Genomic DNA, 25,434 nt, shown 5'->3' on the forward strand with positions numbered 1-25,434 from the left:
CTTTCAAATTTCGATGCCTTTTCTTTCCTTTTCTTGCCTAATTATTCTGGCTAGTACTTCCACTGCTAGGTTGAATAAAAATGGTGAAAAAAGGTATCCTTGTCTTGATGCTGATAAGAAGAAAAGCTTTCAGCTTTTCACTATTGACTATGATGTTAGCTGTGGGCTTGTCATATATGTCCTTTATTATGTTGGGATATGTTGCCTCTATAACCACTTCGTTGAGAGTTTTTATCACAAATGGATGCAGAATTTTGTCAAAGGTTTTTTCTGCATCTATTGAAGTGATCATATAATTTTTATCCTTCAGTTTGGTAAGGTGATGTATCACATTGACTGATTTTGGGATGTTAAACAACCCTTGCATTTCTGGAACAAATTCCTCTTGATCATGATGTGTGATCCTTTTAAAGTTTTGTTGAATTTGGATTGTTAATATTTTGTTGAGGATATTTACATCTCATCAGGGGTATTGGCCTATAATTTTCTTTTCTTGTGTCATTCTTGTCTGGTTTTGGTATCAGGGTGATGCTGGTCTCATAAAATGAGTTTAGAAGAGTTCCCTCCTCTTTTATTTTTTGGAAGAGTTTGAGAAGAGTTGGCATTAATTCTTGGAATGTTTGGTAGAATTCACCATTGAAACGATTTGGTTCTGAACATTTGTCTGTTGGGAGTTTTTGATTACTAATTCAATCTCCCAACTAGTGATCAATCTGTTTAGATTTTCTATTTTATCATGACTCAGTCTTGGCAGGTTGTATGTTTCTAGTTGTATATTCTAGTTGTACATTCTAGCTATAGATCCTTCTGGTTGTGTTATGTGGGACACTGCCTCAGCATGGCCTGATGAGTGGTGCCATGTCCACACCCAGGATCTGAACTGGTGAAACCCTGGGCCCCTGAAGCAGAGCACGTGAACTTAACCAGTTGGCTATGGGACTGGCCCTTATTTTACTTATTTCTGACCTAATCTTTGTTATTTCTTTCCTTTCATTAAATTTGGTCTGTGTTTATTCTTGTTTTCCTAGTTCCTTGAGGTGTAAAGTTCAGTTTTTTGTTTGAGACTTTTGTTCCATGGGGTAAGCATTTATCACTATTTATTTATAACTTCCCTCTTCAAACTGCTTTGCTGCATCCCATAAATTTTGGTATGCTATACTTCCATTTTCACTTGTCTCTAGGTAGTTTTTGATTTCTCTTTTGATTTCTTCTTTGATCCATTGGTTATTCAGTAGCATGTGGTTAGTCTCCACATATTTGTGACTTTTCCAGTTTTCCTTTTGTAATTAATTTCTAGTTTCATTCCATTGTGGTCAGAAAAGGTGTTTGATATGATTTCAATGTTCTTAAATTTATTACGATTTGTTTTGTGGCCTAACATATGATCTATTCTGGAGAATGTTCCATGTGCTCTTGAGAAGAATGTGTATTTTGTTGCTTGAATGAAATGTGCTATGTATAACTAAGTCCATCTGATCTAAAATGTTGTTTAAGGCCAATATTTTCTTGTTGACTTTCTGTCTTCAAGAAATCTTGAATCCATTGATATAGGTGGGTTATGAAAGTCCCCTACTAATGTTGCATTGCTGTCTATTTCTCCAGTTAGGCCTGTTAATATTTGCTTTATATATTTATGTGTTCCTATATTGGGTGCATAAATTTTGCAAATGTTATAGCTTCTTGTTGGATTGACCCCTTTATCATTATGTAATGTTCTTCTTGTCTCTTATTACAATCTTTTTTTCAAAGTCTACTTTGACTAATATAAGTATAGCTACTCCAGCTTTCTTTAGTTTCCATTTGCATGGAACATGTTTTTACATCCCTTTGCTTTCAGTCTATGTGTCCTATATCTATAGGGTGTCTCTCGTAGGCAGCATATTTTTGTATGCTGTATTATTGTATTTTTATCTGTTCAGCCACTCAGTGTCTTTTGACTATTCAGTCTTTTCCATTTAAAGTAACTATTGATAGGCATGTGCTTATTGCCATTTAGTTAATTGTTTTCTGTCTGTTTTTGTAGTTCCTTTCTGTTTTTTCCTTCTTCTCTTACTCTCTTCCTTTGTAGTTGATAACTATTTTTGTGGTATGTTTATATTCCCTTCTTTTTATCTTTTGTGTATTTACTATAGGTTTTTGCTTTGTCTTTACCATGAAGCTTAAATATAATAACTTACATCTATAATAGTCTAGGTTGAGAACAACTTGTTTGACTCCCTTGTAATGCACAATATTATTACTCTTTTCCTCAATGTTTTATGTTTTTAATGTCACATTTTAGAAGTGTTACCAAAGCAAAAAGAGAGATTATCTTGTCTATTATATTAGCCTATGTAGTTACCCATGATGGTGTCTTTATTCCTTCGTGTGAACTTGAGTTATAGTCTACTGTTTTTCCTTTCAGCCTGAAAGACTCTCTTTAGTACTTTAGAAAGGCAGATCTTCTAGCTCCAGATTCTCTCACTTTATCTCCTAGGAATGTCTTAATGTATCCTTCATTTTTGAAAGATACTTTTGCTGGTTGAAAATTTCTTGATTGACAAATATTTTTATTTCAGCACTTTGAACTGACTGCCTTCTAGCTTCCATCATTTTTATGAAAAATGACCTCTTAACCTTTTTAATGATACCTTGTCTGTGATGTCACTTTTTCCTGCTGTTTTTATAATTTTCTCTCTTTGGCTTTCAAATTTTGACTCTGATGACTCTAGGCTTAATCTCTTTGAGATTATCATTCTTGGGATTTATTGTGCTTCTTGAATGTGTAATGCTTTGATCAAATCTGGAAAGTTTCAGGACATTATTTCTTGAAATCTATTTTCTGCCTCATTCTGTCACTTTTTCCCTTCTGGGGACTCTCATTATACATATATGTTGGTACATATGATGTTGTCCCACAGTTTTTTGAGACCCCGTTCATTTTCTTTATCTTTTTTTCTTTTTTACCTCAGAGTGAATAATCTCAATTAACCTATCTTATAGTTCACTAATTCTTTCTTTGGCCTACTCATATCTGATATTGAGCCCCTCTAGTGAATTTATCACTTCAATTATTGTATTGTTTGACTCCAGAATTTCTATTTAGCTCTTTTTCGTAATTTCTTTTCCTTTATTGATAGTCTCTATTTGATTTTACATTGCTATAATACTTCCATTTAATGTTTTATAGATAGTTTCTTTTAGTTCTTTAACAGATTTTTAATAGCTGCTTTAAAGTCTTTGTCTAGTAAGTATAACATCATGGCTTCCTCAAGGGCCGTTTCTATTGGCTGCTCTTTTACTGTGTATGGGCAATACTTTCCTTTTTGCATGCATTGTAATTTTTCTTAAAAACTGGACATTTTAAATGGTATTATGTAGCAATTCTGGAAATAAGATTTCCATTTTTCCTAGAGATTGTTGTTATTTCTGTATGTTTTTAAATGAATTTTGTAGACAAATTTTGTAATGTCTCTATCCTTTATTATGTACTGACTCTGAGGTCTCTGTTCAGTTAGCTTACAAGTCAGCTAAGGACTGAACAGAGATTTTGTTAACTGCCTTCAACCAGTAAGTCCCTCACCCTTCACCAAGGTGTGTTGTGTGTCTATTGGGTCATACCATCAACATTGCAGCAGTTTACAATCCTTATGGATATTACTCCTTTCCATTTACAAAGCCTTAAAGCCACCCACTGGTGAAATATTAAAGCCTTCTTAAGTATGTCCAGTGCATACAGATGACCTAGAATTTATGCATGGCCTTCCAGAACGCCAGGAATATGTCAGAGATTTTCAAAGCTCTCTAAGTATATCTTATTTTCCATAATTTTTTAAAAGTTTTTTTTTTAATCATGTCCCTTGTTTTACTCAATTGGTAGCACCACTTTAGGGAACTATAATATTAAACATTGCCACTAATCATTTTCAACAAACACATGGGGACAAGACTTTCTCACTGAGTAACTTCTGAGTCAGGTGAAATATGGACAAGTCCTGTGAGTGGAGCTTCTCTTGAGAACTCTCAGACAGGTCAAACAGACACAATTTTCTGGATTGGTGCTTTTGTGGGAATGATGAACCTATTCTCCCTCCAATGGCTGCTGGTCTACTGGTTTTTACATTACCATGGTTCTGACGCAGCTGGTTTTCAAGGCTACTGGGGAGCTGAGTAGAGTTAGGATAATAATAGAACAAGTTAAAATGCTACAAACTTCACTGTTCTTACCAAGATTTAACTGTTCTTCTTAAATTTACACTTCTCAGATTGTTACAAGCCTTTGATTAATTTCCAGGGTTCTGAGAATGTTGATTTTGACAGTTTTTCTCTCCTTGGTTTTATTGAGGAATATATTTTTGAGGTCTTTACTCTGCCATTCTACTAGTGCTTTCCCTTAAATGGTAAATTTTTCTTATCAATATCATAGCTATATACAATTTTCTTTATTTGCTGATACACTGGTAAAAGAAGCTTAAAGTTCCAAGGCAGTATTCACAATTTCAGGGTAAATGGAAACCATATCATGCCGCATGATCATAGTGTTCTCCTCTGGAAGCCAGAATTTCCAAACTGGCAGAATCTAAAGTTACAAGGATTGGAAACGCAAAAATCGATATTTGTTTAATAATGAGAGAGACCAATACTATGTCCATATTTTAGTTACTGGACCCATATATTTTAGCTTTTAGGGACATAACACTATACATTGGCCATAAGCTCATATACTATATCCTGGGGAAAATACTCCCTCCTGGGTGGATGATTATATTTCTCTGCCTCATGACATTGGTCTTATGTGATCTTTCTAGTCAATTAAATTAGTGGATGAGATGAAAGCCAAAAATTGAAATTTTATTGTGAATTGAGACTTGTCTTTTTGTGCTTCTGCCATTATCATGTGAAAATCATGAGCTGGCTATCCCACAGATACAAGGAGGATGAAAAATATGACTGGTACCAACCTACAATCTCCATTCTTGGCTCATACAAATATGTCTTGCTGGGGGTTGGCCCCATGGCTGAGTGGTTAAGTTCATGCATTCCACTTCAGTGGCTCAGGGTTTTACTGGTTTGGATTCTGAGTGTGGACATGGCACCATTCATCAAGCCATTCTGAGATGGCATCCCACATAACGTAACCAGAAAGACCTACAATTAAAATATACAACTATGTACAGAGAGGTTTTGGGGAGAAAAAGAGAAGAAAAGAAGAATAAGAAGATTGGTAACAGATGTTAGCTCCAGCGCCAATCTTATCCAGCTCGTGATGGATATTTCTAACTCTGTATTCCCTTGCTTTACCACAATCACATTTCAGTCTCTACTAGTTCCAGTGACATGTCAGCAGCTGGATTTGAAAAATCTGATGGTTCTGATTGCTCCCAAATTCTATGGTTCTGCTCTCCATTTTTTTCTATCTGAGCTTGCCAGAGACTCCATAAGGCATCATTATCTATCAAAGATAAATTCTAAATTTACCATTAGATCTTATACCTAGTCTTATGACTCCAGTGGTAGGACAGTTTGCATTGCAGCCCAGACCTGCTGTAGGCCCCAATCTTGCTTTGAGTTCCTCCTAAAACTTGAATCTTTTTATATCTCCTGACAAATAGATCAGACATATTTGAAAATATGTTGTATGTCACCTCTAATTTCCAAGAAGGCCTTCTAAATGCTTTGGAATTTTCATTGACGTATGGGTTGTCAGGTATAGCTACTTGTTCTTTATCTTATAGCAGGGTCCAGCAGGTTTCTTCTTAAATGACCACATGATAAATATTTCAGTTTTGCAGGCTATGTGTTCTCTGTCACAACTATTTAACTGTGTTATTATAGCTTGAAAGTAGCCATAGGTAATATGTTAATGGATGAACATGTCTGTTTTCCAATAAAACTTTATTCACCAAAATAAGTCCTACTTATGAATTGTAATTTTCTATCCCCTGCCTCAGAAGGTCATCCTAAAATGCCTGAGAACTTTGCATCTCTAAAATCTTCACTGAATCTTAGTGAGGTTTATTTCTCACTGATTGATATACATGCTTTCTAAGGTGTTCACAGAAATTGACACTTCCTGCTGACAATGACCATTTAGTATGGTGTCACCATTATCATGAATCAGAATTTCCTATGGGACATCAAGATGATCAATATAGGGACAGACCCCATGGCTGAGTGGTTGAGTTTGCACGCTCTGCTTGGGTGGCCCAGGGTTTCACCGGTTCTGATCCTGGGTGTGGACATGGCACCACTCATCAAGCCATGCTGAGGTGGCATCCCACATGCCACAACTAGAAGGACCCACAACTGAAAATACACAACTATGTAGCAGGGGGCTTTGGGGAGAAAAAGGAAAAATTTAAAAAAAAAGATGATCAATATACCTTCAGTCTCTTGTAATGGAATATTTTATCCTTCTCATGTAAAACCTATGTAAAAACTATGTTTGATCAACATTACTGTCAGTAATGAATTCTGAGAAGAATAACAGATTAGTAACACAAATAAAGTGCCAAAGACTGTGTTGCTCTCTTCCAGTAAAGATAGCAGATTCCCACAGTTGCTGCAATTATGTCTGATTTTTGCAAGAAACTTACAGTAAATTAAATACGGGTATGATAAGAATCACCACCTTTGCATTCTTCAAGTCTTTAATGGTAGTGACATTTTTTATGATTCACCTTCTTGACTAGAGGATAAGAAGGAGAGTACTTGAGCCTAATAAAGTTTTTTATTTTTAACACATCTTTCTCCCATACTGTTAGAAATTAATTCACATTTGCTAAAGTTGACCAATTGAATTTCAGTCATTTGGAGTTATTTCTTACTTTACTTCACATGACTTTAATTCCACAAATAACTATTTCATAAAAGCAAATAGTCATTGCACAGATATACATGAGTATGGCAATACTTTAGTAAATACTTCAATAATACTGTAGTCTATGAACAAGGTAAAACATGTTATTGAAACAGTGAGGTTTCTATATGGGTGTCTCTGTGAAACTTATCCATGATAATTTATTATCGTTTGACAGAACAATCTTATTTTGATATATGAAACAAATTTTCAAAGGATGTTAAAATCATTACAGTTGCACCTCATAATGACATTTTGGTTAACAATGGACCACATATACAACAGTGGTCCCATAAGATTAGTACCATATAGCTTAGGTGTGTAGTAGGCTATACCATCCAGGCTTGTGTGAGTACACTCTATGATGTTTGCACAATGAAGAATTTGCCTAACGACACATTTCTCAGATTGAATTGTTAAGCAACACATGATTGTATTTAATTTTTGCTTTACCTTTACAAAATGTCTCCCCATTACTTAGAAAAATGTTAACATCTTTTTAAGAAGTACAGAGCTGTACATACACATACAGTATTTAATATGTCATTAAATACTAAGAAAGATAATTATGAAATCTCTTATTTTCCCATACCCTTAGGTCCCCATGTCTGGTCAGTATTGACTCCTTCTAACACACCCCATTCCTCTGTGTCCATAATCTTTCTTCCCTATCTCCTTCCTCCACTTCAATTCTTCCCAGAAAAAGGGTTCCACATCTGCCTTATCCTCCCATGTACTACTCACTTCTGCTGCAAGTTCTACGTGCTGCTTGGCTGCCTTAATACAACTTCTACCAATGAGCTACCACACGACCCCTGAGAAAGTTAAGAATAAAGAAGACACTGAAAATTAAAAATTGCACTCTGCCTTTTACCAAGTGGGGAAAGTGGACCAGAAAAGTTCATTGACTAGTGCAAGACTTTAGTGAAAATTAATATAACAGTTTCTGCTAAGTATTCTATTCATTTTAAAATTGTGCATATTTAAAAATATGCATTTTTTAAAAATTGTGGTATTACACAATCTTCTGTCATAGTCTGCCCTTAATGATTTGTCTGCACTTGGTTTCTTTATCTTTTCCAGTACTACTCCAACCTGGATGATCATATCTGTTATTATTTTTGGAAGTATACAAACTCTAGATATCAAAGCAGCTTTTTGGCTTGAGCATATTTTGTCAGTAATTTTTAAAATATTGAAAAGACCTGAAGTAGGGGCAATGATCAATGCTTTTATAAAATATTTGGAGTTTTAGAACACAAACAAATCAGAGTAAACAGCAAAAACTGAAAAACTGAAGACTATTAAATGTTAATGCCAAACAAATATCCCCAGGAATTATGCTAGTGATATTAAATTTGCTAGTTGTTTTAAATATATGTTTCTAACAACATGATCATTTTTAAATAAGTGATTACATAAATGTAATAACGTAGTGAAACTCCAGGAAGGACCATTCATATTGTATTCTATACAACTGTGCCTCCACAGTTTGTTATAGATACTGATGAAAGATATAATTATTCCAAGATGCACTATCAAAGAAAATGTATTTATTTGCAAACTGTTTGAAAAAATTCAAACAAGCCAGTTAACAAAATATTGCAATCAAATCAACTTGAGATGTTGGAATAAATACGAACTTCAAGACATATTCATCAACTCGAAAAAGTGACTCTGAGGGATGCCATTGTTTCCTTGCCCAGATCTTCTTTGTAAGCAGATTCTCCCCTCCCCCAGACACTGTGAGTACTGGCTGATAATGGTTCACAGATGCCTCTTCTTCAGAGCAATGCCTTCCTTCAAAAAGGAACTGGACCAAACTCTCTCACACTGGAGTGACTAGGACCAAAGATAGACTGACAAACAGGTGTAAAAACCCAGCCCCTTAACTCAAGGAGAAAACAACTCTATGGTGCAATTCCTGTTCCAGAGTTTCCTCATGGGATCAGATTGAAGCCAGCTGGTAAGTGCAACCCCATTCTTGCTAGGCTTTTCTGCCTGCTCTATCCAGCTTCTCTTTTCTTGAGAGCACTTAGCTAATAACTTGAACAAGACTATGTCTCCCCACTCCTCTAGAGAAACTGATGTGAGACACAAATAAAGTCTTCTGGGGTTGTTTTTCCCCTTCAAAGAATTTCCTGAAATTTCTCCTTTACCCATAAACCAAATGTATTTGCTCTTTGATTATTTTTAGGTAGATAATTTTCACTTAGGGAAGAATTTTCAGTAAGGAACAATGTCTGGCTAATACTACATGCCTACATTGAAAGTTTGATTAAATAAATAATTAGATATGCAACTTAATGTTACACTTTTCTAAGACACTGACTCTTTATTATGACTCAAATTCCATTACTTAAAAATCAGAAGGACTAGATGGTTAAGAAAGTGTAAGAGCTGGTACCATTTTTCCCCAACAAATTTCCCATTTTTCCACATCTCTGGCCCTATGACACGAAATTTTCTCATGTGATGGCTTTTTTTTACATATGTCATAAAATTTCTCCTCTCCTTATTATTCATTGCCTCTTCTTAAATACAATCACATTAGAAGAATTTATAAGACAAGCTATAATTAGTCTTATAATTGGTTCAATAGTTTTTTGTTTACTAACAGTGTACTTGCCACGCTTCTCCAGAGAAACAGAACCAATAGGATATATACATATCCACACACAAATGTATATATAGTTGAATTATTATGAATAAATTTATTATAAGACATTGACTCATGCAGTTATGGAGGCTAAGAAGTGCCACAGTCTGCTTTCTGCAAACCAGCAATCCGGAAAAGCAAGTGGTGTAATTCAGTTTGAGTCCAAAGGCCTAAGAACCAGGAGCAACAATGACAGGAGAAGATCAACATCCCAGCTCAAGTAGTCAGGCAAGAAAGACCAAATTCTTCCTTCCTCTGTCTTTTTATTCTATTCAGGCTTTTGGCAGACTGGGTGATGTCCAGTCCACCCACATTGGGAGGGGTAATCTGCTTTTACTGAGTCTGCCAATTCAAATGCCAATTTCATTCAGAAACACCCTGACAGACACACTCAGAAATAATGTTTAGCCAAATATCTGGGCACCCTGTGATCCAGTCAGGTTAACATGTAAAATTAGCCATCACAGCCTGTTAGTTTGTTGACCTTGGTCTCTACTAATAGCTGGAACAGGAGCTCCTGAAGGGCTGAGATTGTATCTTCATTCTCTATTCTCAGAATCTAATACAGTACATGTCTCATAGTAGGTGGAAAGTGAATATCTCAAGTCACAAAGGTAAAAGGTAAAATAAGTAAAAAAGTAAGAAAGAATGAGGAATGTTAATCATGAGAATTCTGATGAAATTGTATGGTATTTTCAAGGACAAACAGGTCTAACTGGTCTGCAAAGAACAGAGGGCCTAAGAGAAAAATTTTCAAATAAAACTTCTTTCTAATTCTGGTGAGGTCTTTCCCAAGGGCAGGTGGGGGTTCTAAACATCTCCTATCAATAACTATATCTCTAGCATCTACCACAGTATGGAAAGAATAAACAATATTTATTGAATATATAAATATATGACACTTTACCAGTCTAATAACACAATACAATATCATCCAATCAATTCTGATTAATGACTACTGACCATGAGCAATTTCTCAAGAGTTTTGGAACCTAACAGTTTCCAACCAGGTAATCAAAATTTGCTACTACACCTGGAACCTCATCAACCTGACGACACCACCATTTCTATTTTTACCTAAATTCCTTCCAAAAATGCCTGGTTCCTCAGCACAGTGTGATGCCTGCCACCTTTTCGTTCTTCTCTTCTCTCCCTCTCTGTCTCTTTATCTGTTTCTTTCTTTCTCTTACACACACATAAAAAACACAAAAACAATAGCAAAAACAAAGGGGCTAGCCCCATGGCTGAGTGGTTAAGTTCACGCATGCCACTTCAGCAGCCCAGTGTTTCATGAGTTCTGGTCCTGGGTGCGGACATGGCACCACTCATCAGGCCATGCTGAGGTGGTGTCCCACATGGCACAACCAGAAGGAACTACAACTAGAATATACAACTATGTACTGGGGAACTTTGGGGAGAAGAAGAAGAAGAAAAAAAAAAAGGAGCAGCAGATTAGCAACAGATGTTAGCTACGTGCCAATCTTTAAAAACAAAAAAATCACAGCTTAAAACATTGTAAGTGATCTTTCTAAAAGTGTTTCATGGAGTGACATTTATCTTTATGTATGCAACAAAGCCCAGGGTCTGATTGTCAAACTTGCAGTTTTAAAAATTGCATTTGTCAGCAAGAGAATGAGTGTATATACCTTTTGGAAAGACTCAAACTAGTCAGTCTATAGTGACTGTGTAGAAAATGAATCTGCCAACTTTCAATTACAATAAGAATTATAATTGCCATTTGGATATTGTAGTTTACTAAACTTCTTAAATAATAAGCAATTATAATTGTCCTAAAAATCTGTCAATTTATTATATAGACTTACAAAACAGCTATTTTGAAACAATTTTATTATTTCAATAACTGTGTTAGATATAAAGACGTAACTGTATTAAAGAACACTAAGAAACATATTGTATATATTAATCTATCTACCTTTTAATAATCTTAAGTGAATGTTTCTATGTGGCCTAGTTTTAGTAGACAATATTGCTACTGCTTTCCTTTGTTAAAAGGGGATATTTGGTTACACTTTGGATGCTGAAGCTTCTCATATAATAATCTCTTCCTTTTCATATTTTTAGTACCTCTAGTTTATATTTTTTCAACAAAAATGTATCAGTTGGTAATATTTTTGTTCTTTATACAGGAAAGTTACTAGCAAAGGAGAGCAAATTATTTCGGATGATCACAATTAAGCAGGAAAGAACCAATAATGAAGGACTTGACTAACAGGGTTTAGGTGTTGGGATTTTCCTCTAAGAGTAACGGGAAGCTGTAGAGTGTTGTAAGTAGTGAAAGGACTCAGGATTTTGCACATTTTAAAAGACGACTATCTTTTAAAATTTATATAGAGAAGAGTCATGGTTGAAATGCAGACACCTGTTAGGAAGTTCTTGCAATACTACATAATGGAGGCTTAGATAAGTGGGCTGGCAGAAGATGTGGAAGGAAGTGAACATGTTCCTGGTATGTTTTGGATTTCTTTTGCCATGCAAATTTGGATGGTGTGTATAGACTTGTTATCTGAGGGAAACAATATTTGATTCAGGCCTAATTAAAAGAAGATAAAATTATATCACCATAATGTATTCCATTTTTTAAAATAAATAATAGTAGGTAGATCTTCCATAAAACTTCTAATTTTCAGTGACTTCTCTGTAGTCTCTTCAAAAAAGAAGCTATCTTAACTAAACTAGATATTTAAAAATGTATTTGAATGTTTGTGGTGTAAACCAGTAAAATTTGATATATTTTAGCTAATTTCACTATTGCTCTGAGAACTCACTATGAATTACTTTAACTTGTTTACATTTGATTTCTTACATACATCACCTTTCTAATTTTTTCATTTTTTATATTTATTTTTTTATTGTGGTAACATTGGTTAATAACATTATATAGATTTCAGGTGCACATTGTTATATTTCAATTCCTGTGTAGATTACATCATGTTCACCAACCAAAGAGTAATTACAATCCAGCACCACACACATGTGCCTAATCACCCCTTTCTTCCTCCTTCCTCCCTCCTTTCCCTTTGGTAATCACCAATCCAATCTCTGTTGCTATGTGTTTTTTTGTCGTTGTTTTTATTGTCTACTTATGAATGAGATTGTATGGTATTTGACGTTCTTTCTGTGACTTATTTCACTTAGCATAATACCCTCAGGGTCCATCCATGTAGTCACAAATGGCGAGATTTCATCATTTCTTATGGCTGAGTCATATTCCATTGTGTATAAATACCACATCATCTTTACCCATTTGTCCTTTGATGGGCACCTAGATTGGTACTGAGTCTTGGCTATTGTGAACAATGCTGCAATGAACATAGGGGTCCATGTATCTTTATGCATTCGTATTTTCAAGTTCTTGAGATAAATACCCAGCAATGGAATAGCTGGATCATATAGTAGTTCTAGTCTTAATTTTTCGAGGAATGTCCATACTGTTTTCCATAATGGCTGCACTCAGTTTGCACTCCCACCAACAGTGTATGAGAGTTCCCTACTCTCCACATCATCTCCAACACTTATTGTTTCCTGTCTTATTAATTACAGCCATTCTGATGGGAGTGAGGTGATATCTCATTGTAGTTTTGATTTGCATTTTCTTGATAATTAATGATGTTGAACATCTTTTCATGTACCTGTTGCCCATCTGTAAATCTTCTTTGGAGAAACACCTGTTTAGATCTTGGCCCATTTTTTAATTGGGCTGTTAGTCTTTTTGTTGTTGAGATGTATGAGTTATTTGCATATTTTGGATATGTGGATTACCAGATATGTGCTTTGAAAATATCTTCTCCCAATTGTCACGTTGTATTTTCATTTTGCTGATGGTTTCCTTAGCCATGAAGAAACTTTTTAGTTTCATATGGTCCCATTTATTTATTTTTTCTATTGTTTCCCTTGCCCAGACAGACATGGTACTTGAAAATGTGCTACTAAGACCGATGTCAAAGAGCATACTGTCTTTGTTTTCTTCTAGAAGTTTAATGGTTCCAAGTCTTCCATTCTAATCTTTAATCCATTTTGAGTTAATTTTTGTGTATGGTGTAAGATAATGGTCTATTTTCATTCCTCTTTTTGTGGCTATCCAGTTTAACCAACACCATTTATTGAAGAAACTTTCCTGTCTTCATTGCATATTCTTGGTTCCCTTGCCAAAAAATTAACTATCAATAGATTGTGGGTTTATTTCTGGGCTCTCAATTCTGTTCCATTGATATATGCATCTGTTTTTGTGCCAGTATCATGCTGTTTTGGTTACTACAGCTTTGTAGTATATTTTGAAATCAGGGAGTATTATATTTCCTGCTTTGTTCTTTTTTCTCAGGATTCCTTTGGCTGTTTGGAGTCTTTTGTTGTTCCCTATAAATTTTAGGATACTTTGTTCTATTTCTGTGAAAAATATTTTTGGAAATTTGATAGGAATTTCATTGAATCTGTAGTTTGCTTTAGGAATCATGAACATTTTAACTGTGTTAATTGCTCCAATCCAAGAACATGGGCTATCTTTCCATTTCATTGTGTCTTCAATTTCTTTCAACAATGTTGTATAGCTTTCAGTGTAAAGATCTTTCACCTCTCATGTTAAATTTATTCCTAGTTATTTTACTTTTTTTTTTTGCAATTGTAAATAGGATTGTATTCTTAATTTCTCTTTCTGCTACTTCATTCCTAATGTATAGAAATGCAACTGATTTTGTATGTTGATTTTGTATCCTAGAACTTGACTGTGTTCATTTATAAGATTAATTTTTGCTAATAAATGGGTCCTATGATGTTGAAGCAGATCAAAGTGTATACTCTTTATATTCTTTCTCTATAATGTTTTAATCTAGAATCTAGCCAGATGATCACATTATTTCACCTTTAACCCTGAAAAGCACTTATAGTCCTCTTTATTCTTTCAAACCTTAAAATCCATATTTATTTCTGCGGTTAGTCAATATTTGGCCACAAACTGAACCATGTAAAAACATTTAAAAAATAGAAATAATAGAGGCAAATTATAAAAAAAGGGAATAGAGTTTACTCAGAACAGCATTTTTTTTTACTTGGCCTTTATAAGAAATCAGTTCTCCAATTAAGGCAATGACAAAATATCTTTCAGATTTGTCTTCTCGTGGGACTCCATGTTCACCTGGAATTCAGCAGCTAGTTCAATATGTCTAGATTTTATAGCTTAGGGTTTTATTTGCTTGTTTTCACCACAGAAGAATTCAGATGTCTATGTTAATACATTAGGCTAAAAAATTAAATAAAACTATCCCCAGTTTTACTATATGGATAATTGATTACCTCTAAATCTAAGCATTAGATTCTTGTACACATTCTAATTTTGTATATAATATAAAGTTAATATGTGATGTTCTTGAGAATAAGCATTAAAATAATGTATTAGGATGTCATTCTAAAGAAGTTTCATATATAGATACATGCACATGCATATTGATTATGTCAGTTCCATTTTAATTCTGTTAAAACTGAAAGGAAGTATTTGCATTGCTTACACATAGAAAATTATTCAATAAGCAGTTGCAGAAAAGTTGCTTGAAGTATAAAAATGTTTATTACTTGTGATATAACTGATAGATAAATTTAAAGAGATTGGAATTTAAAACAAGTTTTACGAAATTTTCAACACGGTTTTTCATTGTGTTTCATGAGGCACAGACTAGAAAAACATAGAAATATGATAAAATCTGCCAATATGAAGGTGGCAAAACAACTTTTAGTCAAGCTAGAAAGTAGAGAAATTTAGACCATTTCTATTAAAATACTTATAAAATAATAAATTTTATAAACAAATATTTGTTATCTTTTCTAGCCTGATAACAGTTAAAGAACAGGTAGTTTAAGAATAATAAAAGTCTCACTTTCCTAGTGGGCAGAGCAAAATGGAGGGGTGAGCTGACCCAGGATTCTCTCCCCTCCAAAATACAACAAAAGATTGGAAGAACTGAATTTCAGAGAATAAACATAATGCCAGCTCGTTAGAGACCTACAATACCAAGAAGGCGGAGATCATAAACCTAGCTTTACACCTTCGGAGGCACTGGAACGGTAGGAGAGAACATCGCTCCCTCCCCTAGAGTCTGCGATCCGTGTGGCGTGGGTCGGGAAGGAGCGGGGGAGGGGCCTCACGACCGGGGGATCATCCAGGACTCCTGCCGCTGATTCAGTGGAGACCCACTGAAGGGGGAAAGCTTCCGTCCGCAGGGACACTATAAATCAAGGGCTTTGGGAGACCAGAGAACAAAACTGATCTGAGCCCAGACCGGCAGGTGTGAGTAACAGCCCCTCCCCCCTAACAAAGCCAGTGGGCGCAGCCATCTTGCCCCAAGACGGAGAGCTAACACGCCGCTCTCGACCCCCATCTAGTGGCGACAGGCTGTAACTGCAACTGAATTCTACCACCATGAGAAAAAACTGCTCCTCTACCATCCAGCAATTTATAAAAGCCCCAGACCAGAAGGAAAACAATAAAAACACAGAATTAAGTCCTGAGAACTTGGAATTAGGTAAACTAAGTGATAAGGAATTCAGAGCAGCTATAATCAAAAAACTCAATGAGGTAGAGAGAAAGACAGAGAAACAAGCCGAGTTCTGGAGTTACTTCACAAAAGAGATTTAAATCATAAAGAAGAATCAAACAGAATTACTTGAGATGAAAAACACAATGGACCAGATAAAACAGGATACGGATTCCCTGAATGCCCGTGTAGACAACCTAAAGGAGCAAATCAGCATAATCGAGGACAGACAGGCTGAATGGCGCCAGACAGAGGAAGAAAGAGAACTAAGAATTAAAAAAATGAGGAAAATCTCTGAGAGATAATAGATTCAATGAGGAGTAAGAACACAAGGATCATAGGAATTCCCGAGAATATGGAAAAGGAAAATGGAGCAGAAAGTGTGCTTAACGAAATTATTGGAGAGAACTTCCCAAATCTAGGGATCAACGGAGAAATGAGTGTAGAGGAGGGTTTTAGATCTCCTAGATTTGTCAATGTAAAAAGACCCACTGCAAGGCAATTAATAGTAAAGTTGGCAAATAGGAATAAGGAAAGAATATTCAGGGAAGTAAGAAAAAAAAGAGAATAACCTATAAAGGAGCCCCTATCAGACTATCAGCGGATTTCTCTACAGAAACCCTACAAGCTAGGAGAGAATGGAGTGATATATTCAAAGCTTTAAAGGATAAAAACCTTCAGCCAAGAATACTCTATCCAGAAAGAATTTCCTTCAGATATGAGGGAGAAATTAAATCTTTTCCAGACAAACAAAAGTTAGGGGAATTTGTAACTAAAAGCCCTCCATTACAAGAAATCCTCAAGAAGGCTCTCATACTTGAAAAAAGAAAAAAGGGAGAAAGGGGACACAATCCACAGACTAGGGAGACCGATGGATAAAACCAGAACAGGATAGCAAATATTCAACTATAGCATTAGGGTAAAAATAAGGAAACTACCAAAACAAGGACGATCTTAGCACTCTAACTACAAATTAATAAGACGAGTTGGAATAAAAAATGAAAATAATTATTTAGGAGGGGAAGAGCAAAGGGTCTAAATCAGTATTGGTCGAGTAAGTAAGAGACCACCAGAGAATAGACTATATTATACACAAGATTCTAAATACAAACTTCAAGGTAGACACTAAAATAAAGTACAGAACAGAGTCACAAATCATAGATGAGGAAAAATCTAAGAAACCCAGCATAAGAAATTGCAGTATTAAATGGGTAGTCTAAAGCACACAGGAAAAGAAACACAGGAAAACAAGATAATGAGCGACAGATTGACAGCATTAAGTCCACATGCATCAATAATCACTCTCAATGTGAACGGATTGAACTCTCCAATAAAAAGACACAGAGTGGCAAAAGCTGTATTAAGAGGAAAATTCATCACAATACAGGCACATCTTAACAAACAAGAAAAATCCCAAATAAGCAACCTTAAAGCACACCTAACTGAACTAGAGAAAAAAGAACAAATGAAGCCCAAAGTCAGCAGAAGGAGAGAAATAATAAAAATCAGAGCAGAAATAAATACTATTGAAACTAAAAAGGCAGTAGAAAGGATCAATGAGACAAAGAGCTGGTTTTTTGAGAAGATAAATAAAATTGACAAACCCCTAGCCAGACTTACAAAGAAAAAAAGGGAGAAAGCTCAAATAAACAAAATCAGAAATGAGCGAGGAGAAATAACAACAGACTCTGCAGAAATACAACAGATTATAAGAGACTACTACAAAAATCTATATGCCCACAGAATGGATAACCTAGAGGAAATGGATAAATTCCTGGACTCGTACAATCTCCCAAAGCTCATTCAAGAAGAGGCAGACAATTTGAACAGATCAATCACAAGGAAAGAGATTGAAACAGCAATCAAAAACATCCCAAAGAATAAAGCCCCAGGACCAGATGGCTTTCCTGGGGAATTCTACCAAACTTTCAGAGAGGATTTAATACCTATCCTTTTCAAGCTATTCCAAAAAATTAGGGAAGATGGAACACTTCCTAACACATTCTATGAGGCCAACATCACGCTGATACCAAAACCTGACAAGGACACAACGAAAAAAGAGAACTACAGGCCAATATCACTGATGAACATAGATGCAAAAATTCTAAACAAAATTTTGGCAACCAGAATTCAGCAATTCATCAAAAGAATCATACATCAGGATGAGGTGGGATTCATACCAGGGACACAGGGATGGTTCAACATCCGCAAATCAATCAACGTGATACACCACATCAAGAAACTGAGGAATCAAAACCACATGATCATCTCAATAGATGCAGAGAAGGCATTTGACAAGATCCAACAGCCATTTATGATAAAAACTCTGAACAAAATGGGCATAGAAGGAAACTACCTCAACATAATAAAGGCCATATACGACAGACCCATAGCCAACATCATACTCAATGGGCAAAAACTGAACGCCATCCCCCTGAAAAAAGGAATCAGACAAGGATGCCCTCTATCACCACTCTTATTTAACATAGTACTGGAGGTCCTGGCCAGAGCAGTCAGGCAAGAAAAAGGAATAAAAGGAATCCAAATAGGGAGGGAAGAAGTGAAACTCTCGCTGTTTGCAGACGACATGATCTGATATATAGAAAACCCCCAAAGAATCCATTGGAAGACTCTCAGAAGTAATCAACAACTACAGCAAAGTTGCAGGGTATAAAATTAATTTGCATAAATCAGTAGCATTTCTATACTCCAGTAATGAACCAACAGAAAAAGAACTCAAGAATACAATACCATTCACAATCACAACAAAAAGAATAAAATACCTTGGGGTAAATTTAACTAAGGAAGTGAAGGACCTATATAATGAAAATTACAAGGCCTATCTGAGAGAATTGGATGATGACATAAGGAGATGGAAAGACATTCCATGTACATGGATTGGAAGAATAAACATAGTGAAAATGTCCATTCTACCTAAAGCAATCTACAGATTCAACCCCATCCCAATCAGAATCCCAATGACATTCTTTACAGGATTAGAACAAAGAATCCTAAAATTCATATGGGGCAACAAAAGACCCCGAATTTCTAAAGCAATCCTGAGAAAAAAGAACAAAACAGGAGGCATCACAATCCCTGACTTCAAAACATACTACAAAGCTACAGTAATCAAAACAGCATGGTACTGGTACAAAAACAGGTGCACAGATCAATGGAACAAAATTGAAAGCCCAGAAATAAAACCACACATCTATGGACAGCTTATCTTTGACAAAGGAGCTGAGGGCATACAATGGAGAAAAGAAAGTCTTTTCAACAAATGGTGCTGGGAAAACTGGAAAGCCACATGCAAAAGAATGAAAATTGACCATTCTTTTTCACCATTCACCAAAATAAACTCAAAATGGATTAAAGACCTAAAGGTGAGACCTGAAACCATAAGGCTTCTGGAAGAAAACGTAGGCAGTACACTCTTTGACGTCAGTATTAAAAGGATCTTTTCGGACACCATGCCTTCTCAGAAAAGGGAAACAATAGAAAGACTAAACAAATGGAATTTCATCAGATTAAAGAGCTTCTTCAAGGCAAATGAAAACAGGATTGAAACAAAAAAACAACCCACTAACTGGGAAAAAATATTTGCAAGTCATATATCTGACAAAGGCTTAATATCCTTAATATATAAAGAACTCTCGCAACTCAATCACAAAACATCAAACAACCCAATCAAAAAATGGGCTGGAGACATGAAGAGACATTTCTCCAAAGAAGATATACTGATGGCCAATAGGCACATGAAAAGATGCTCATCATCGCTGATCATCAGGGAAATGCAAATCAAAACTACACTAAGATATCACCTTACACCCGTTAGAATGACAAAAATATCTAAAACTAATAGCAACAAATGTTGGAGAGGTTGCGGAGAAAAAGGAAGCCTCATACGCTGCTGGTGGGAATGCAAACTGGTGCAGCCACTATGGAAAACAGTATGGAGATTCCTCAAAAAACTAAAAATAGAACTACCACACGATCCAGCCATCCCACTACTGGGTATTTATCCAAAGAGCCTGAAGTCAGCAATCCCAAAAGTCCTGTGCACCCCAATGTTTATTGCAGCACTGTTTACAATAGCCAAGACGTGGAAGCAACCTAAGTGCCCATCATCAGACGAATGGATAAAGAAGATGTGGTACATATATACAATGGAATACTACTCAGCTGCAAAACAGAACAAAATCATTCCATTTGCAATAACATGGATGGACCTTGAGAGAATTATGTTAAGTGAAATAAGCCAGCAAGAGAAAGATAATCTGTGTATGACTCCACTCATATGAGGAATTTAAAACTATGGACCAAGCAGAGTTTAGTGGATACCAGGGGAAAGGTGGGGTGGGGGATGGGCACAAAGGGTGAAGTGGTGCACCTACAACATGACTGACAAACATTAATGTACAATTGAAATTTCACAAGATTGTAACCTATCAATAACTCAATAAAAAAATAAATAAGAAAAAAAAACATAAAAAAAAGTCTCACTTTCCTTATGTCAAAAATTATTCCTTTTAAACTTTAAACAAAGGAAAGGAAGTAGATAAAGGGAAATAAATGCAAATTAAGAATAATTTTCTAGCATTGAAAGAGGCAAAATAGATGATCATCTGTAGATTAGTAAATCTTTACCTACATTTAATAAATAAGCTATTTAATTCAGTTTTACTCATTTTGTCTAAACTGGTGGAGATTAAATTCAAATCAATAAATTATATAGGGAAACACATGATGTGTCTAGACAACCTGAAAACAAGGTATCTATTCAATAAAAATTTAGGTATGAGATTTGGTATAGAACTCAAGCTTATTATTTATTCACCTTATAACCATGATTTTCAATATACAGAATTCCATGTTTTTCAATATACAAGAAATTTATTAGAATTAGGAGATATTCATAACTTGCTTCTTTGAAAAAATACCAACCAAAGTATTAAATGGTTGTCATTTATCTTGGAGGGTCATGTGGAGTCAATACTGAGGAAATGACCACTGGCCAAGCCTGCTTTGAATTTATGAAGAAGTGAGTACAGAGAAAGTCTAGAAAGATCATGAGTCAGCAAGGAAAGTTTAGAAGTAGATGGGGACAAGAAGAGAAACCAAAAATGAGAATTTTTTTCTGAGAGAGAGTACCTTAGTGTATAGTAGAAGGTCCAATGATTTTTTTTTTAAAGTAAGGATGAAAGGAGGAGAGGAAGGAGAGATGAGAAGAGGTGGGCAGGTGAGGACAGTCAGTCCATCATCTTTCTTTTATCAATCAGGTAATCATCAGCAATCTATTTTCTTATGGACATCTTTGTTCATTTGTGTTAGTTCTGTTAAAACACATACAAATAATTTTCACTGCTTATTCATACAGAAGTATTCAATAAACAGCTTTGAAAATGTCACCACTAAATATAACAATGTAATGTGGGTTTTTTATTATGAAAACACAGAGACTTTTTCAACTGTACCCTTAAAATAAATAAATCAGAACTCTGGTTTACAATACTAACATGTAAGGACCTTGAAAGTAACCACCCATTTTAACAAAAAAAAAGCTAAAAAGTCAATAATTTTTTTAGATCCATCAGAGAATTAAGGTCACGAGGCACATCTGTCTTGAAAATTGGTGAAAGAGGCAGATACTGAGAATCACAACTTACAAGGAGAAGCCCAGGAGCAGAAGCCTATTCCTGGAGCTAATATTGGCATGAACACTTAAATTGTAATTGATAAATTGTTAGAGTCTCCCTGTGGATTACTTATATAGACTGAATTCTCTCTCAAAATTCATATGTTGAAGCTCTCTAACCTCAATGCAACTATATTTGGAGATACGGTCTTTAGGAGGTAGAGTTAAATGAGGTCATAAGGGCAGGGTCCTAATCCAAGAAGATGTCCTTTTAAGAAGAGGAAGAGAGACTAGAGCTTTCTTTCTCTGCATGTACAAAAAGAGGAGGTCGCATGAGCACATAGTGAAATGGTGGCCATCTGCAAGTCAGGAGTAGAGTCCTCACTGAGAATGAATTAGCCATCATATTAATCCTGGGCTTTCCAGCCTGCAGAACTATGAGAAGTAAATTTCTGTTGTTTAATCCACCTAGTCTCTGATATTTCGTTAAGGTAAACTAAGTGGACTAATATAACTAGCTTGAGAATTACAAGTACCAGCTCCCAGTCTTAGGGAGACTACACTTCATAATTTTTATCTCTGGGAGTTCCATTAGTCTTTCAGAGTGAAAATAAGAGAAAATTCCCCTTTCTTCCTGGCAGGAAAAGGGGAAAAAGAATCATTTTCAAATACAGCCAGATAACTCTGATCTTGACAAAGTTCCTGCCTTCAAAGGAAACTATTTTATCAGAGCTTCATCAACTTAGGGGAAGAAAAATATCTGACTCAGGCTTCCTCCAACATTTGATGTGGGGGACTGAGGCCTATCATAGGATTATAGAATGTTTCGTTTTCCTTATACTTGACCACAACCTAATATGTTTCAGCATAGTAACAGGAGATTATGGCTGAAAGACCTGCAAGCTCAGACTCTGTTTAAAAAAGAATCTTTAGAGAAACCCAAAGACTATGAGAGAGACAAAAACAAGGACACTAAAATAAATATTGGCCTCTTTAACCACAGCTATACTAAATAGTACACACAGCCATACTCTCAAACAGATTAGCTGAAAATCTCATACTCAAGGCTTATTTACCTCAATTCCTTTTATCTGATATATCACATCTGGTTTTCAAGAAAAAGTTACATGCTGTGCCAAATAGCAAAAAAATAAATAAATAAAAACAACCCAAGTCCAAAGAGAAAAGAACAAGCATCATAGCCAGATCTAGATATGGTAATGATTATGGAATTATAAGACAAGAATTTTTTAAAAATTATGATTAATAGGCTAAGGACTCTAATAAAAAAAGTGGACAATACACATGAACAAATGGATAATATGAGAAGAGATGAAAACTCTAAGAAACAATCAAAATAAAATGCTAGAAATCAAAACATAATAGAAATAAAGAACACATTAAATGGGATGATCAGTAGACCAAACATAGCCCAGAAAAAAAATCAGTGAACTTGAAGATGTCAATACAAAATTCCAAACCAGAAAATCAAAGACAAAAAAGAATTAGAAAATGGAACAAAATTTCCAAGAACTGTGGGAAAATTACAATAGTTGTGACATAAACATAAAAGAAACACCAGAAAGGCAAAGAATAGAAGAAATGTTTAAGTAGTAATGGCTGAGAATAGTCCAAAATTAATGACAGCCACCAAAGTACAGATCTAGGAAGCTCACAGAACACCAAGCAGGAAAAATACCAACAAAATTACACCTATTGCATCTCATATTCAAATCACAGGAAATTCAAGAGAAAGAGAAAATCTGGAAGGAAGCCAGGGGTTGAGGAGGAGGAATACCTTACAAAAGTGAAAGAGAAATAAAGATTTTTTCAGAGAAACAAAATTTAAGGGAATTTGTCACTAGTAGAGCTGCTTTGAAAGAAATGTTAAGAAAAGTTCTTGAAAGAGAACGAAAATGATGTAGGTCTGAAATTGAGATCCATGTGAAGAAAGGGTGCTAGAGAAAGAATAATAAAGGTAAAAGAAAATCTTTCATTTTATTTATTCTTAATTGATTGAACAGATGAAAATTTGTTCAATAACAACAATGTACTGGATGATTATAGATTATGGATAAGTAAAATGAATGAGAGTAATGTTATAAGAGATGGGAGGGAGACATTGAAGATACTCTATTATTAGGTACCTATACTTGCCATGAAGTGGTATAGTGTTACTTGAAATTGGACTTAGATTATTATAAATGTATATTACAAACTCTAGGGAACCCACTTAAAAAAAAAAAGAACTAGAACTGATATGCTAAGAAAAGAAATGAAACCATATTAAATTCTCAGTTAAAACAGAGAAGGAAGAAAAGAAGTAGAAGACCAAAAAAAAGGCAAAATATAAAGGCAATAAATAGAAAATAATTATAAATATAGTAAATATTAATCCAACTATATCAATAATCACTTTAAATGTGAATGTTCTAAAGACACTAGTTGAAAGACAGAGACTGTCACTGGATTAAAAAATAGCATGACCCAAGTATATGTTGTCCAAAAGTAGCCTACTTTCAATATAAAGACACAGAAAAATTAAAAGTAAAGGAAAAGAGACAGATATACTATGGTAACACTAATCAGAAGAAAGCTTGAATACTTATATTAACTTCAGATGTAGATGACTCCAGAGCAGAGAAAATTATCAGGGATAAAGAGAAGCTTCACATAATCATAAAGTAGTCAATTCTCCAAGAAAACATAAAAGTCCCTTCCTTAACATATATGCGACTAATAGAGTGTCAAAGGACGTGAGACAAAATTGATAGATCTGCAAGAAGAAATATACAAATAGTTGGAGATTTCAACACACCTCTATCAGTAATTGAAAGATCTAGTAGGTTTAAAATCACTAAAGACACAGTCGAACTGAAAAGCACCATCAATCAACTAGATCTAATACACACTTACAAAATACTTTAACAACAGTAAATCTATGTTCTTTTCAAGCTTACAAGGAGCTTCATCAAGATAGGCTACATTCTGGACCATAAAACACACTTTACAAATTTAGAGAAATAAAAATCATAGAAAGCATACTTTCAGACCACAATAGAATTAAACTAGAAATCAATAACATGAAGATGCCTATAAAATCCCCAAATACTTGGAGACTAAACTGCACATTTCTAAATGACGGATAGGTCAAAGACGTCTCAGGAGAAATTTTAAAATACTTTGAATTAAATGAATATGAAAACACAGCTTGTCAAAATAAATGGATGCAGTGAAAGCAGTGCTTAAAGGGAAATTTATAGCATCAAACACGTATTTTAGAAAAGAAGAAAGATCTAAAATCAATAATCCAAGCTTTCATTTTAGGGATGTAGGAAAAGAAGAACAAATTAAATCCAAAGTAAGCAGAAAAACAGAAATACTATCAAATAGAACACAAATCAATGAAATTGAAGACAGGAAAACAATATAGAAAATTAATGAAAACAAAGCTGATCTGTTAAAAGAGCAAGAAAATTGAAAATTCATCTACTCAGGCTAACTAAGAAAAAAGAGAGAAGACAAAAATTACTAATATCAGAAATGAAAGACAGGAAATTCCTATAGACCCCATGGACATTAAAAAGATAATAAATGCATATTATAAATAACTTTATGTCCACAAAGGGGTAATTTAGATAAAATAGACCAATTCTTTGAAAGATACAATTAGAAATAGATACTATGAGTAGACCTATAACTATTAAAAAAATTAAATGAATAATTAATAACATTCAAAAACATAAATCACCAGACCCAG

Source organism: Equus caballus, chromosome 9 (genome assembly GCF_041296265.1).
Source record: "Equus caballus isolate H_3958 breed thoroughbred chromosome 9, TB-T2T, whole genome shotgun sequence".
In the NCBI taxonomy this organism is placed as follows: Eukaryota; Metazoa; Chordata; class Mammalia; order Perissodactyla; family Equidae; genus Equus; species Equus caballus.